This window comes from Protopterus annectens, chromosome 2.part2 (genome assembly GCF_019279795.1).
Source record: "Protopterus annectens isolate FY-2018-M chromosome 2.part2, PAN1.0, whole genome shotgun sequence".
Taxonomy (NCBI): Eukaryota; Metazoa; Chordata; order Ceratodontiformes; family Protopteridae; genus Protopterus; species Protopterus annectens.
Window position 1 is genome coordinate 711,742,557 of NC_056730.1, and position 17,959 is coordinate 711,760,515.

Sequence of the window (17,959 nt, forward strand, 5' to 3'; positions counted from 1 at the left end):
ACTTTAAATTTAGCTGCATGGAGAATACCTTGAATTATCAATCAACACTTCTTTCAAAAGACGTCCCGAATGTCATTTTGGAGGCCAAGAGGCCCAGCACCAGGAAAACTTACTCAGACAAATAGAAAAGATTTTGTGCATGGAACCAGGCTAAAGGCCAAAATCCTTGGATACCAAACATTCCTCAAATACTACAATACTTAACTGAGATGCTACACAAAGGCCTTTCTTTCTCATCCATTAAGATCCATGCTTCAGCCATTTCAGCTCAATATAATACGGATCCTCCAATTTCTCACACCCTTTACTAAGGCAGTTTCTCAGAGGGGCTAAGAATATAAGACCCCCCAGAAAACCCCCAATGCCAGCTTGCGACCTGAACTTCGTTTTAGAAAAATCAACACTGCCTCCTTTCGAACCAGCCTTCTCAGCAGAACTACAATTCTTGTCTTGGAAAACAGCTTTGTTGCTGGCTATTACCTCAGCACGCAGGGTCTCAGAACTACAGGCACTTATGGCAGTGGAACCTTTCATCATTTTCCATCAGGACAGAGTCTCTTTACGAACTAATCCTACCTTCATGCCAAAGGTAGTATCCAGTGTGGCTTTAAATCAGACCATTCATTTACCCACCTTTTATCCAAACCCCCAGAATAAAGGAGAAAGACTCCTTCACTCTTTGGAGAGTCACAGACAGCTACGTTACTATCTAGATAAGACAAAGACTTTCAGAAAAACTGACCAACTCTTTGTATCCTATGCTGCAGGTTCACAAGGAAAGGCTATTTCAAAACGGACCATCTCCAAATGGATAGCACATTGTATCCTCTTTTGCTACTCGCACCATGAGAAAGCAGTGCCTGTTAATATTAGATCCCATTCTACCAGGGCTACAGCAACCTCAGCAGCCTTTCTCAGGGGGGTTCCAACCAAGGACATTCTGGAGGCAGCTACTTGGAGTTCAGTGCACACCTTTACCAAGCACTACCACCTTCCATTATACTCAAAAATCAGAGCTGTTTTTTGCCACTGCAGTTCTGCAGGGCATCCTAGCTTCGCCTAACCCAGTTTAGTACCAGCCACCCTTCCATAGCTTTGGGATTCAATCCAAGTGTGATGACTGCAGCAGTATAACACAATGAACATAGTACAGTTTTGTACCTACCATAAATGTAGATGTTCGAGTGTATATACTGCTGCAGTCCAGGTTACCCTCCCACCATCCTTTCTACATACCAGGGTGTTAGTTACAATTCCATGTACATCAATCAATTGGATGCATGTCTATATGGTGTATTTGCTAACAGCTAAACAGCTAGTACTTTTGTTTATCTGCTAAGGTTTGTTTTTTGTATAGCTATTGTATTGCCTTCCTAGTTGGGGGCACCTGACATCTGGGGCAAGAAAAACTGAAGAAAATGGCGTCGGCTGCCTCTTTTGTACCCCTGTCGCACTGACGTCAGGGAGGAAGCGACGACAACCGACGCTGGACCAGGACTTTGGGATTCAGCCGACTGCGGGACCACCTGACGACAGGATAACCCAAGTGTGATGACTGCAGCAGTATATACACTTGAACATCTACATTTATGGTAGGTACAAAACTGTACTTCACAGCCTGTCCTCCCACATACACTGACAGGTATCTGTTATTTTCTTTTTTCTGTTCCCTTCCAAGATGTGAAAAACACCTTTTGTATGCTTTTAGAAAATATTAAATTCTAGCCTTAAGAAAAAAGTTCACTGTCTATCTTTAAAGCTAAATTATGCATTGTTGTATGAAATGCAATAAAGTATTAAGGCCGCTAGGGGAGTTGCTATCTGTTATTCACTTCCAGTAATTTTAAACTTTATTTTACATGGCACCGCTTGCCTTTGTACCTTTAAATTTTGCATTTCCCTCAGCAAAGAATGCTCAGCTCTCAAGACTGTTTGCATCTGCACATAGCCCATGTCTATGGAAACATTTTCAGTAATGAGAGGGAGAAAAACAACTCTGTAGATGCATGAAGGATTCTTTTTTAATCATCTTTATTGAATTATCACTTATGACATAGGTAATCATAAGTTTATATAAATAAAAATAAAAAAATGACACATTCTCATTTGCAAACATTATACATCACACACAATCTTTTGTACCATCGTCGTCCATTCAACATTACGTAGCTCACAAAATTACTGCATTCCCTTAAACATCATTCCTCTCTTCAAATAATTTTTGTGCATGCATTTTTTCAATGTAGCTTGCTCCTACCCTTTTCCAAAGGTCTCACTTCCCGTTCTTTTGTCTCTTTTACTATGCTCACTACTTCAGATACGGGTGGTTTAGACTTTGATTTCCATTTTCTAGTAATTGTTTTTTGGCAGCCACCGGAATTAAACTTAGCAAGGCCTTACTATATTTAGGCAATTGGGATCCTGTATCCCAGCTCAAAAAATAATTTCCTTAGTTACACCAATTTACTCACCCAGCATTTCTGATAGAGTAGTCTGTAGAGAATTTTTAAAGAATGCCAACTCATTTCACTTCCAAGAAATATGTTGCCATTTACCGCTTTCTTCTGCATCATACCTCTAGTATTTGCATTCTACCTCAGGAAAAAAATTGAAGTCTGCTTGGGGTATAAAATACCTATGCAGTCACTTCCAAGCAAATATTCTAGACTTTGTTGCATATTTGAGAGTCCTACATGTGTTCTTCTATTGTTTGTTGCTTATTCAGTATCTTTCCAATGTTTCTAGCCTCCTTGTATTAATTCCTATAGTTGTCATACTTTATTTTATATGCCCAACTAATTAACCATTATTAACAGCAGCTTCTGTTATAGTTTCAACTAAAACTGCTACCAGTGCTGTTTTTTCACTTATGATTCCCATATCCCCTTCTTGTTGCCTATACTCCCTAAGAATCCTTTATAGGGAAGGCAGCCTCTAACCCGCAGTCCAAATGTAATGTTAAGTTGTCAAACTCGCCTTCATTCTTGCTGGATGGGTTCGGAGCCGATCTTCGGCTCCGACTCGGCACTTGCTAAGCTTGAGAACTCATTTTATCAGCTTGAGGCAACCCTATATCCCATGATGCAAGGCGTGACTACCTCAGATCTCGTTTGCCGCTTCGCGAAGAGGTCTCTTTTTTACCAGCTCAGGTAAATATTCAATTTGTGAAGTTTAGTCAGGGTTTTTTCTCCCTTAGCTCCTATTTTTTCCATTATTGAGTATATTTGATACTAATAGTTAATCTCTACCCTATATTTCCCTTTTCTTACGTTAGGATTTATTCCTTTCTTTAGGCCTTAAGCCTCCCTCTCAGTTAATTCCTGTCAAGTTGTGTGTTGTCTGTTTTTTGGGGGTTTACTGTGTGACTGTTGTGTGTTTGTGCATCTGTGGACATAATTATGTCTAAGGAAGTGAAGGTCTCAGGCTTCAAGAAGTGTGACTCGTGCTGTCAGAAAATGTCTCTGACAGACGGTCACACTTCTTGTGTGTACTGCCTGGGGCCTTTACACATGCAGGACTCCTGTGCCATTTGTCACTCCTTTAGCCAGAGAGTCCTGCAGGAACGAAGAAATAAATTAATTCTTCGTGGCTTGTTAAAGCCAGAGGGTTCTCCGACCAAGGCTGGGTCGGTTAAACCCTCTAAGCCATCAAAAGCCCAGGCTGTAGTGTCCAAGCCATCGGCTGTGGCTCCGACTCCTTCGGAGTCGAGATCGGCTCCGGCCGGAGCTGATCTTTCCACTTTGGAAGTTGTTGTGTCGGCTCCGTCCGGCTCCAACGCACAGATACCCATTACCTTGTCTGCTCCGGCCGGAGCGGACGTGTCTTTATCCAGTATTGGAGCCGATAAGTCTTCGGCTCCGTCTGGAACCGAGGGGTTGTCTGCTCTGATAGCTCCATCCAGAAAAAGATCTCGGTCTCCTTCCCTGGAGTCGATTCGCTCGGCTCCGGGATCTCCTCTTTTGTCGGAGTGGAGCCATCGGAGCCGATCTTCAAGATCTTCCAGGCTGTCAGACCACGATTTAGAGAGGGTGGTAAGCAGACTGTTGCAGTCACAGGCACTAGCCCAAATGCTCCATAGCCCGTCTCAACAGACGTCTGCTATTTCTTATCCCCCTGAACTTCCTCCTCCGACTCTCCTTCAGAGTTCGGAGCCGGAGCTTCTCGGAACGGTGACCGTGGGTGCGCCGGAGCCGATACTGCCCCTTTCGGCTCCGACGTCTTCGGCTCCGATCTCCTCCATGAGACCTTCTTTGGAGGGATCCGGTCGTCGAGTCTCCCTTGTTGGCTCCGAGGGGGTGAGTGGCATCGGACCCTTGTCCGACCCTGCTCTCCCTCTTGGAGCTTCGGCATTGGTTAGCTCGGCACCGACACCGGCTTCGGAGCCTTCTCTTTCGGTAGGGCCGGGGATTCCTGTTTCTTCGAAGCGGGATTCTTCTGGCCTCCCTGGGAGGGGGGAGCCTTCGAGGTGATGAGGAGTGTCCAAGCCCCTGAGCTAGGTCAACGGTCTATTCCTTTAGCTCCTCCATCTTCGGTGTCTGTTGATGTCTCTTGCCAGTCTCTTGCTCCCGGACCCAGAGATCCATCACCCCAGGTTTCCCCATTGGGAATAACTTCCTCTTCTGAGGTTTCTCCTGATCCCGCAGCAGAACCCCCGCATAAGAGGACGCACACAGACTCCCCTGAGTCTACTACATCAGATACCGACTTAGATGAGTCAGAGGGTTCCCCATGGTCCCCCTCTGAGGATGTCTCTTTTTCAGACATCCTGGAACTCCTTAAGCAGAGGGGGGAACTGGCCTTCCATTGACCCCTCTGAGGATGAGTCGGTATACCTGGAGGCTTTTGGATCTCGACCCTCCACCTCCTGGGTGTCTCCGCCTTTCGACCCACTCATGCAAGTAGTGGCTCGGAAGGCGTGGGCAGCCCCGGATTCTGTGGAACCAGTTCCTAGGAGGCCCTCCAAATTTATTACAGCCCCTACAGACAAACAGTTTCTTTCTAAGGGCGTCCCTGTTGATGCTATGGTGGTGGCGGCGGCCACCAAGAAGGAACTTGCTGATCCTTCTGTGCCTGTCCATCCACCTAATAAGGATTCCAGGACCATGGATAGGTACGGCAAGCGGATGTTTTCATCAGCGACCTTTGCTATGCGCTCGCTGAGCTACCTTTGTCACTTTACCAGACTTCAGAGAGACATTCTCAAGGAACTAGGTGAAGTGGTTCAGGATCCTTTGGCGACTGGGGCTCAGGATAAGATTGCCTCACAGCTAGGAATCCTCAATTCTTTGACTAACTCCTCCATGCGGCTCATTTCTTATGCAGCCGATGGGGCGAGTAGGGCCGCAGGCACAGGAGTGGCACTTAGGCGTCAGGCCTGGATGCGGCTTTGTAATTTTGCAGACCCCTTTAAGGCATCCTTCACCAATACCCCCTTTGACGGTTCGGCTTTGTTCGGGCCTCAGGTGAAGGATACATTGACCAGGTGTGAACAAGACGGCAAGACCCTTTCTGCCGTAGGAGTCCATTTCTCCACCCCTTCAAGACCCTATCCAAAGGGTCAGAAGGGAGGGAAAATGTGGTTCCGTAAATCTCAAGGAGTCACGCCGGACACACGTAGTCAGTTTACCCCCAGAGGCAGAGGGGGTAATAATAACAATAGGCGCCGCCCTAAGGGCAGAGGGGGTCCACAGAATCAGGGTAGCAGGGAGACTCTCCCTGATAAACCCTTCCAGCATCCCTGAGGTGTTGCCCGACTGCCCACCCTTGGAGGCAGTCGGGGGAAGATTGTCACTGTACCCAATAGCCTGGCGTTCCCTCTCTCAAGACAAATGGGTACAGTCGATCATATCCGAGGGCTACAATATCCCTTTCGAGAGGTATCCCGTTCCTCATCATTCCCTTCCAGACGTCTCACCCGGTCTAAGGGAATTGGCAAAGCAGGAGGTATCAAAGCTCCTAGCAAAAAGAGCCGTCCAAATAGTGCCAGCAGACCAAGTAGAATCCGGCATCTACTCAAGATTCTTTTTGGTCCCCAAAAGGACGGGAGATTGGAGACCAATTTTAGACCTCAGCAAACTAAACAAGTTTGTCAAGAAGGCAAGGTTCCGGATGGTCACGCTTCAATCCATTCTGCCCTTTTTGGGCAAGGACAACTGGATGTGCTCAATAGACCTTCAGGATGCGTACTATCATATAAAGATTCACAGGTGCTCCAGAAGGTTTCTCCGCTTTCGGCTGGGGTCCAGTCATTTTCAATTCAGAGCCCTGCCCTTTGGCCTCACTACAGCCCCCAGAGTGTTTACCAAATGTATGGCAGTGGTTACGGCTCATCTGAGACGTCAAGGATTCCAGGTGTTTCCGTATCTAGACGACTGGCTCCTCTCCGCCACCACCAGGCTTCAACTTCTCGAGGCCAGAGACTACACTCTGCAAACCTGCAAACAATTGGGGATTTCAATAAACTTCGAAAAATCTTCTCTGTCGCCTTGCCAATCTATTACCTTTATAGGCACATAATTAAACACTGTCAGTATGTCAGCCAGACTCACAAAACAAAGAATTCTGGACATTCAGAAGTATGTTCAGATCATATTACTCAGCAAGAAGATCAGAGCCAAATTTGTCCTGAAGGTTCTGGGTCTTATGGCTGTGGCCATTGTTCTACTGCCATTAGCCCGCTTCCACATGCGTCTTCTGCAGTGGATGTTGTTCGCTTAGTGGTCATTCCAGCAGCTCCCCATGAGTCACGAGATTTTTGTCACGCAGTCTTGCAAGAGTCATCTAACCTGGTGGATGTCTTCTCCTTGCTCCATCAGGGCCGACTGTTTGTTCCCCCAGTTCCGGTTGCCACAGTCACTTCGGATGCCTCTCTGATCAGGTGGGGGGGGCATTATCAGGGCAGGATGGTCCATGGGACTTGGCAACCCATAGAATACCATCTGCACATAAATGTCCTAGAGATGAGAGCAGTGCTTTTAACGTTGCAAGCCCTCAGCGACTTTCTTCCCTTGGGGACTATTGCAGTTCAAACGGACAACATGTCTGTAGTCTGGTATATCAACTAGCAGGGCGGGACCAGGTCCTACCCACTGTGTCGAGAAGCTCTCAGACTTTGGCAATGGGCAATCTCCTCTCATCGGTTTCTGATAGCAACGCATATCCCCGGGAGATCCAACCTCTTAGCGGACAGACTGAGCAGAGCTATTCTCATGCCACATGAGTGGTCTCTCAAGCAATCGGTAGCGGACGAGATTTTTCAGAAGTGGGGCTTCCCTTCCTGCGACCTTTTTGCTACACCCCAAAACAGCAAATGCCCGGACTTCTTCACCCTCTTTCCTCTACCAGGCCATTCCCCGAGAGACTCTCTAACCCAGGATTGGCCCCGGGGACTTCTGTATGCCTTTCCTCCGTTTCCACTGATACCACAAGTTATTCAGAAAGCTACCGTATTGAGAGCCAAGTTGATCCTCATTGCCCCTTACTGGCCTCGACAAATTTGGTTTCCGACCCTGCATCGTCATCTCCTGGCGCAGCCTTGGCATCTGGACCCAGTTCCAGATCTTCTGACCCACCAGTCGGGTCAACCGCACCGGGCCATTCATTCTCTCAACCTCACTGCTTGGTTGCTCCACTTCCTTCCTTAGCCAGGCTTCCTATGATCTCTAACCCCGTTAGGAATATCATAGTAGCTTCTCTAAAGTCCTCCACCAGAAAGATTTATGCTAGTAAGTGGAAACGTTTTTCTTTCTGGGCAAAGTCTAAACACATAGATCCCTTTACTGCTCCAGTGCATTCAGTTTTGGACTTCTTAGCAGAGATTTTTCAATCAGGGTCTTCTTCTTCTACAGTTAAAGTCCAATTGGCAGCAATCTCAAATTTTCATGTGGGCTTAGCGGATCAAAACATAATGTCCCACAAGCTTTGCAAAGCCTTTCTGAGAGGTATATTTCTCCTGAAGCCTCCAATCAGAGATCCTCCTCCGCAATGGGATTTGAACTTAATGCTGGCATCCTTGATTCTACCCCCCTTTGAACCGGCTGCTACATGCTCCTTAAAGTTTCTTTCCTGGAAAACAATTTTCTTGGTGGCTGTTACTTCAGCTAGAAGGGTTTCTGAACTTCAAGCCCTCTGTGTCCGTTCCCCTTACTTGGTTTTTCACAAAGATAGGGTATCTTTAAGACCTAATCCATCTTTTTTGCCCAAAGTTGCTTCCCAGACGAATCTTAATCAATCTATTGATTTGCCAATTTTTTTCCCTAATTATTCAGACAAAGCTGAACAAAAACTTCATTGCTTAGATGTCCATCGTCAACTCAGATATTATTTGGACAGAACTAAACAATTCAGAAAATCTGATCAACTATTCCTTTCTTATGCAGAGAACAGAAAAGGTCTCCCAGTCTCTAAAGTGACCTTATCCAGATGGCTGTATTCTATCATTTCCTATGTTTATCATCTTAGAGGCAAGCAACTGTCCTCAAAACCAAAAGCACATTCTACCAGGAGCCTGTCCACATCCACAGCCTTTCAGGATAGGCTAACTATTGACACCATTTCTGCAGCAGCCACTTGGGCCACTCCTCACACCTTTGTCTCTCATTACAAATTGGACTTGGCCTCCAGGGACAGGGCTAGGTTTGGTTCCACAGTTCTCAAGAGTCTGTTCCATTGAGCCACCCAGGATAGAGGTGCTAGGGACGTGGTCCCATCCAGCAAGAATGAAGGCGAGTTTGACAACTTAACATTTAGAAGTTATGTACATACCATAACGTTCCATGTTAGTTGTCTTCTCTCGCCTTCTTTCTTGCGTCCCTCCCTCCTTCCCCCTGGCCTGGACTGATCTTGAGGTTGTACCTTCCTTTTGTTGGGGGTGTTGTCACTCTTTCCAGAGTTCCCAGTAGGAAGAGTCATTATTGTTAGTGGCTATCGGCCTAGTTTCTCCTACATTTAGTAAGTGTTTTTGGCAGGGTTTTCTTCTAGCTACCAAACGAGATCTGAGGTAGTCACGCCTTGCATCATGGGATATAGGGTTGCCCCGAGCTGGTAAAATGAGTTCTCGAGCTTAGCAAGTGCCGAGTCGGAGCCGAGGATCGGCTCCGAACCCATCCAGCAAGAAAGAAGGCGAGAGAAGACTACTAACATGGAACGTTATGGTATGTACATAACTTCTAATTCTTGGCCTATTCTCATTCTGTTACCTTTCCCTCTTTAATTATTTGTTCCCAATACCTCGGCTTCTTTGCCATTTTTTCCCATTAAATTCCTGTCCCCTTTTTGCCTATTCTCTGTACCCCTACTTTCACTCATCCCTATCAGCAGAATCTCATTTCTCCATTCCCATGTTGCTTCATTCTTAGAATACTTTCTGCTACTTTATGAATATAATAATCTGTATGGCTGTTACTCTCTTTAAGGATCTGCATCCAAAATCCCACTGTCTCATAATACTTGATTTTCCCACCATTTCGTCATTTTCACTTTCAATTATAACTTTCTGTTTGTGCTATGTACAGGAGGTGTGTAGTTCTAAAATATCCTTTCAAGTTAGGTAATCCCAAACCACCTTCCTCTAAGGATCTGCTTATCCCACTTGACTTTAGCCCTCTTCCTCTCCCAGATAAAATCCTTCACCTCTTTATTAATTGCTTAAACAAAAAACATCTCTAATTGTCATTTGTACCATAGGTAGTCACGCATTTATATAAATGAAAACAAACAGCATTGACATAATTTTAAACATTATAGAGCACTTATCTATCAAGTCACTGTTAGTCAGACATTACATAGCTAAGTCAAGTCATGCCTTCTTTTAAACCTCATTCCTTGTCTAAATGTATTCTTGCCACAATTTCCATTTTTTCTGTGTAATTTGCTCCTAGCCTTTTCTAATGATCCCATTTCCAGTTGTATCTCTGTTACTGTATTCATTACTTCTAGTACAGTTGGTTTAGACTTTTGATTTCCATTTCCAAATAATTTCTTTTTTGGCAACCACCATAATTAGACACAGCAGGGCCTTACTTGTGTCTAGGCAATTCTGATTCAGTATTATAGTTCAAAAAATAATTTCCTTAGTTACACCAATTTGCTCACCCAGTATTACTGACCGATTATTCTGCATGGAATCTTTAAAGTCTGCCAACTCATTACACTCCCAGAAAATATGTTCCCAGTTATCTCTTGCTTCCCCTTTATACTTCAAACATTTGCTATCTACCCAAGGAAAAATTCTTTGGAGTCTAATTGGGATATTAAAATACCTATGTAAACACTTCCAAGCAAAGATCCTAAATATTCTAGACTTTGTTGCATTTTTGGGAGAAATGCATATATCCGCCATTGTTTCTTTGTGAATTGCTTATCCAATCTGTCTTCCAAATCCTTTCTAACCTCCCCTGGTTCTTATAGTTATGCAATATTTTATGTGCTCTACTAATTATTCCTTTTTTAACTGCAGGTTCTGATGTTTTTCGTGTTTCACTGTTGCAGTCATCATATTTGTGTTATCTGCCAGCAGGTAGCCCACAGCCAGCCTGAATACCAGAGTCTTGGGATTTCTGCGTCGTATGCTGTCTCTTCTTCCATGACGTCAGGTTGTCAGGGGTATAAAACATGCAGCTGATGCCATTACATCAGTCTTTCTTGCCGTGTGGTGCCCGAAGCAGAAGCAGTTTGCAAGTGCCGGTCGGCTGACTCCTGAAATTTTCGTTTTCGAGTTTCAGACCTGAAGTCTTCAAAAAGATAAATACCCCGTTGGGGATCCTTTTTTCTTGCTCTAACCGATGTCAGAAAAATTTAATATCTTGCCTGTAGAAAGCAAATACTTCATAGAGATTTTCATTCTTACTGCGTCACCTGTTTAGGCCCAGACCACGACGTCCCTTACTGTCGGTTTTGTCTTGTTCAGCGCCCGTAATTCGTCGGGCTATTCTTGTAGCTAAATATTTTTGTTCTCGATCTCCGTACTCTGAAATGGCTTCGTTAAGCCATCCGCCTACCGATCTTTCAAAAAAATGTAAGGATAAAGATAGAGACAGACCGCAGAGGTCCAAAACTGCCGACGATGCTTCCGTTAAGCTAGTTGCCAGTGCGCCGGTACTCGTGAGGTGTTTTCGCAGCCCCTGATATCCGCTTATACAGATTCACAGGCCTCTGAGTATGTCACGAGATGCTTCTTCGACTGTGGAACCTAATGATGTCTCTACCTTGGATGGGTCTGGAGCCGCTGTGCAGTTACCGGCTTGTGAGGGTATATTCAGGCCTACGGATTTTCATATTAAACCAACAACTTCATTTTAAGCTAAAAATACCAAATTCCTCAGGCCTAAAGCTCACACTATGCCTAGAAAACCGATGACCAAAACGCATTCTCAGGCCCACATGCCTCAAAAACAAATGATTAGAATGGCTGAAGACCTTTTTACCTTAATTAGGGGAAGCCAGCCTTCCCCCTCTAAGAGACCTAGAACTGATTTTCCTTCTGATTCATCAGATTCCTGATCAGAAATCTCTATTCCTTCTGACTACCAGGATTTACCCTTATCTACTTATGAGGATTCTGATGCAGAGGATTCCATTCCCTCTGCTTCCCCTCCAGAGGTTTTTTCTTTTTGTGAAACCTTGCATACCCTTAGGGAACATTTCCACTGGGAAAGTTAGGACTATTCTCTGTCTAAAAAGAGAGTTAGGGAATTCTTAAATCTGCTTCAGCACAGGGCTCTAGCTATCCCTCCTGTTCTGGAGATTGTAGAGGATGTTTTCTTTGGACCTAGCCTTACCCTAGACCCTTTGCCTCCAGGTCCCAGGAAACCTGATATGTACTGTAGAGTACCTGACTCTCTCAAATTCCTCTTCAAGAATCCTACTGCGGATCCAGAGACCATTTCCCAAGGACCTAAAAGCATTAAGGCTACTACTGCTAAAAATCCTACCCCTTCTGACAGGGAATCTAGGGCTTTAGACAGATTTGGTAAGAAGGTATACACATCTGATACTCTGGCCATTAGGGCTTTAAATTGCCAGTTTCATATGTTAAAGTAGCTGCAGCATATTATGGGACTAATTAAACAGAAAAATTATGTTGATTCCTGACTGTGCTGTGCTGAACACAATGATTAACAAGAGTTAATGCATTCTGCTGATCAAGTTGGTAAACATACTTTGCAATGTTGGTTTGATGCTTTAGACGCATCTTGCAGGGCTGCTGTCACTGGGTCTGTACTTAGAAGGCATGCTTGGCTTAAGGAACAAAACTTGCCAGATCATGTTAAAGTTAAACTACTGGATACACCCTTAAACCAAGAGCACCGTTTTGGCAACAAAGCAGAAGTCCTTAAAAGAATGGAGGAAAAAGCTAAATCTATGCAAACTTTTAAAAATTTCTTTCAGGTACAGCCACCTAGATTCGGTAGGCACTGGCCTTCAAATAACTGGTCCTTTCCAGTCCCTTCCAGGCCTTCTCAGTCCAAACCCAGGAGCAGCAGACCACCAAGACTCCAGTCTCAGGCTATGCACAGATCTAAGCAGTGGGGGGCTCCCACTTCCAAAGCAGGGAGTAGTAAGCCACTCCCTACAGAAAAATGGCACAATGACTTATCCTTAACTCTTCTAAGCCTTGCTCAACTTTTTGGAGGAGGAAAGCTAGCCCTGCATGCAAGAAACTGGGAATTCATTACCCAAGACAAATGGGTTTTAAACATAGTTTCCCTAGATTACAGATTCCACACTCTCCCACCCCCAAGTGGATGGCCAGACCTCCCCCCAAACCAGTGGGCAAAGGCCCAAAAACAAATTCTCTCTCTCTTCAGTATCAAGGCTATTCAACCTGTCCCAGCAGAACAAAGGGGACAAGGTTTCTATTCAAGACTGTTCCTGGTTCCTAGAAAAGAAAACTCCCTGGCATACTATCCTGGACCTGTCTGTCCTAAACACCTTTCTGGTGGTTCCAAAATTCAAAATAACTCTTCAACAGCTTCTTCCTATGCTAACCAAGGATCCCTGGCTGGCAGCCCTAGACTTAAAAGAAGCTTATCTGCACATCCCAATAAGGGAATCTTGCAGGAAATACCCACGCTACATGGCAGGCTCTGTGCACTATCAGTTCTCTGCACTTCCCTTTGGCTTATCTACTGTGCCCAGGGTATTCACAAAGTGCCTAGCTCCAGCCATTGCATTTTGCAGGCAGAGAAATATTCAGATTTACCCATATTTGGACGATTGCCTGATTCAGGCAGAGAGTCAGGACTTGCTACTTGGCATTTGTAAAGAGACTTCTGACTTCACTGGGGTACACCATCATCGAGAAGAAATCACACCTATTATCCTGCCAACAGATTGTATTCCTGGGAGCAAGCTTGAACACAACTTCCCAGATGGCATTCCTCACTCCAGAGAAACACGTTTATTTGACAACCTACTTCAACCTACTGGTCACAAAAACCCAGCTGTCTGCAAGGAAAATCCTACAAGCCCTGGGGTTCATGACCTCTTGCATTCTGTTAATTCCATATGCAAGACTGCACATGAGTAAACTTCAGAGGTATCTAAAAAGTCTATGGTGTCAACATTCTCAGGACCTGGAAACAATGATTCCTATCATTCCTTGCCTAAGGGCAGAGTTCCTTTGGTGGGTGGAGGCCTGCAACCACAAAAAGGGACTCCCTTTCACTCTACCCCTTGCTGCCCAAACCCTAACAACAGACGCATCAGACTATGCATGGGGGGCACACATGGCAGGCCAGTGCATTCAGGGCAAATGGAACCCAATACAGATGCACCTGCATATCAATCAAAAAGAAATGTTAGCTGTACAGAATGCTCTGACCGCCTTCAAAAACCTTATTCTTCCAGGACAACTATTGATAAAGACAGACAACACCACAGTCATGCAGTACATAAACAAGCAGGGGGGGGAACCCATACCTACCAACTCTGCAGACTAGCCATGGCTCCATGGAACACTGCCTTGAGCAACCAAGTGAACCTACAAGCTCATTTCCTGCCAGGCAAACTAAATTCACTGGCAGACTACTTAAGCAGAAATCTCATGGACCCACACGAATGGAAACTGGAACCCAAAATATTCAAGCTCTTGAGGAACAAATGGGGGATGCTAGAGGTAGACCTGTTTGCCTCCCCTCTGAACTACCAATTGAACAAATACTGCACCAGAACTCCTCAGTCAAGCTTGGAAAGTGGATACCCTGTCCTTTACCTGGGAAGGCCTCTCAGTTTATGCCTTCCTCCCTCTGCCTCTCCTTTCGAAGGTCCTACTAAAGATCAAACAGGACAAGCCAAGGACAATACTGATTGCACCAGACTGGCCACGCCAGCACTGGTACCCCCTTTTGCGCATTCTGACACTGCTACAACCGTGGCACCTAACTCAGAACCCCTTCCCTGCTGTCCCAGCTGGCAGACCATATTTTGCTCCCTCTGCTTCAAACCCTGAACCTTGCAGCCTGGCAAATCCCCTGAACTCACCTCTAGAGACCCTCAGTAAGCAAGTGCTGGATGTCATCCTTGAGGCAAGGAGGCCTAGTACTAGAAAATCCTATTCAGAAAAGTGGAAAAGATGTTGTTCCTGGAGCCAATCTCAGGGGATGGGCACAATGGTGTCCACTGTACCTCATATTCTAGATTATTTAACAGAAGTGCTCCACAAGGGCCTATCTTTCTCTTAAATTAAGATTTATGCTTCAGCCATATCAGCACATTATAATACTGAGCCACCCTCTTCTCTCATCCACTGCTAAAACAATTCCTTAGAAGGGCCAAAAATGTAAGACCCCCCCCAGGAGAGCTCCCACTGCAGCCTGGGACCTAAACTTTGTGTTGGAAAAACTTACACTTTCCCCCTTTGAATCAGCTGCTAGAGCAGAGTTGAAATTCCTTTCTTGGAAAACAGCTTTACTTCTAGCCATCACTTCTGCAAGAAGAGTGTCTGAACTGCAGGCCCTTATGGCAGTGGAACCCTTCATTATCTTCCACGTGGATAGGGTGTCCCTCAGGACTAATCCATCATTTATGCCCAAGGTGGTATCTAGTGTGGCTCTAAACCAGTCTATTCATTTGCGTACTTTTTCCCTAATCCCTAGAATAAAGGAAAAATGATACTGCATTTCTTGGACGTGCATAGACAGCTTAGATTCTATTTGGACAGGACTAAACCTCTCAGAAAATCTGACCAGCTGCTAGTCAGCTTTGCTGCAGGGGCAGAAGGGAAGGCCATTTCAAAGCAAACCATTTCCAAGTGGATAGCACATCGCATCCATTTCTGCTACAAGCACCATGGAAAACCAACCCCACAGGGGATAAGAACCCATTCCACTAGGGCTGCATCTACCTCTACTGCATTTCTCAGAGGAGTCCCTACCAGGGACATCCTGGAAGCTGCAACCTGGAGCTCTGAACATACTTTCACCAAGCATTACCACTTGCCTATTTTTTTTCTAAATCCAGTCTTACAGGGCCTGATTGCTAGCCCTAATGCTCTTTAACTACCTCCACCCTTCCTTAGATTTGGTAATCAACTCAAATGTGATGACTGCAGCAGTGAAACACGAAGAACATAGTACAGTTGTGTACACTTACCATAAATGTAGATGTTCGAGTGTATTCACTGTTGCAGTCCTAGTTACGCTCCCTCCAGACCCCAGACTTCTCTTGACTTTTACCTATCCTATTTGTTTGGTATATATTATATCATGTGTATTTGCTTTTTGTTGGGGGTGTTCATACTATATAATTGCTTCCTATGGTGGGGGCACCTGACATCTGGGGCAAGAAAAACTGATGTAATGGCATCGGCTGCATGTTTTATATCCCTGACGACCTGACGTCATGGAAGAAGCGACAGCATCTGATGCAGAAAAAATCCCAAGACTCTGGCATTCAGGCTGGCTGAGGGCTACCTGCAGACAGCTAACCCAAATGTGATGACTGCAACAGTGAATACACTCAAATATCTACATTTACGGTAAGTGTACACAACTGTACTTTCTTTTCACGTGACATTCCCTGATGGCTGGGATAAATTTACTTTTCTTCTGCCTGGTGTAAAGTTATCGTTTTCCACAAACATTCTCTCTCCAATGTTTAATACTTTTCTCTTCTGCCGTAGTTTTGTCTGGATCAACTCTTTCTGCTGGTCTGATTTCATCTTTACTAATACAGGTCTTAGATGCTTTCTCATGGCCAGATTTGAGCGTACACTGGTTATGTCCTTAATTCTGCTGTGGAATACCAATCCAGTTGCTTATCTGTGTGTTCACAAAATTAATATAATTTATTCCTTCCAGTTTCCTTGGTAGATCAGAAGATCTCAGGTTTTCTTTGCATGCGCTGACTTCTCACTCTACCAGTTTTTGAAACAGCTGTTCTTGAGAATTCTGAAACTCGGCCAGCCTTTTCTTCATTTCAGCATCTGATTTTTTTTGAAGTTTTATCAGCTCATTTGAATATCTAGTTAAAGTTTTTTCCAGCCTTTTGTTAATTGATATAGTACTTCAGTGTTTCATTTACTTTAATCACCTCTGAGTACACTTTTTTTCCTTTAAATTACTGGAAGCCATCTCTTGTACCCAAGCTGAAGGTCGAACTGTCTGTTGCTGAACAGCTGCAGGATTCTTCAACATCAGTCTTTTTTCTTCACCTTTTCTAATTGATTTTCTTTCAAATTCTGTAAATTTATTCTTTGCTGGCATCCAGGCAGCATACTTACTAGCCAGTAACACAATGTTATTCAAGCTGACAGAATTACTAGCTCTTATTTCTCAGTTTCATTTTTCACAGTGGGAGAGCTGACATTAAGCCACTCATCAGTGTGCAGCCGTCTTGGAAGTCTGCATTATAGCTACATTGTTGACTGCATCCTTCTCAGATGTCTTTGTATAACAATTTATAATAATGACCAATGCCACATTTCAAATGTGTTTTATACAAGACAGTAGTCAGAATATTCAGACTTAATTCACATGCACACATGTCCTCCAAAGCCAGATTAAAGACAGTTTAAAAATGGCCAGATAAGAGCAAAAGGTACTTTCATCTACAGAGAACTCCCCACCCCCACAGGCAGTCATAGCCACTTTGATGATTGTGTATATCCATTATTGTTTTTTTAACCCATTATTCAGTTTTAAACACCTTTATTGAATCATCACTTGTGACATAGGCAACTTTAGATTTATACAAAGGTAATCAAATTGAATTAAATTGACATAAACATACTTCGCATATATTACTATATGTCATATAAACTAAGCAACATTGCATTATTCAATTCCTGCCCATTTTTTTAAAACAAGAAACATCTTTATTAAACCATCACTTATGACATGAGCAATCATTTATTTATATAAATGAAAACAAACCACACAGACATAATCCTAGTTGCAAGCATTTTACATCACATACCATACTGACACACTCCCAGTTGCAAACATTATACATCACTTATAATCCACCCAATAACTTTCAGTCAAACATTACATAGATAATTTAAGCCCTGACTTCTTTTAAACCTCATTCCTCCCCTGTATGTATTGTTCCAGCAATTCTCATTTTTCCTATGTTGTTTGCTCCTACCCTTTTCTAAAGATCTCCAACAACTCCAGTTGTTTCATCTCTGTTACTGTATTCACTACTTCTGATATAGTTGGTTTAGATTTTGATTTCCATTTTGTACTAATTGCTTTTTTGGCAGCCACCACAAGTTGACACAGCAAGGCCTTACCATGTCTAGGCAATTCTGATTCTCTGTCATAGCTCGGAAAAATCATCTTCCTCATCACACCAATCTGCCTACCCAGCATCTCCGCAGTGCATCTCACAGGGAATCCTTAAAATCCACCAGTCCATTGCAATCCCAGAAAATATGTTCCCAAGTACCTCTTTATTCCCTGCCACACCTCCAACATTTGCTGTCTCCCTGAGGAAAAATTCTCCTGAGTCTACTTGG

At 44.2% G+C, this 17,959-nt stretch overlaps 1 protein-coding gene across 1 annotated transcript in view; it reads left to right on the plus strand.

Annotated features, from left to right (window-relative positions):
• The window catches only part of CILK1 (ciliogenesis associated kinase 1), a 1,332,417-nt gene that overhangs the window by 300,194 nt on the left and 1,014,264 nt on the right, over window positions 1-17,959 (plus strand). The window lies entirely within an intron of this gene.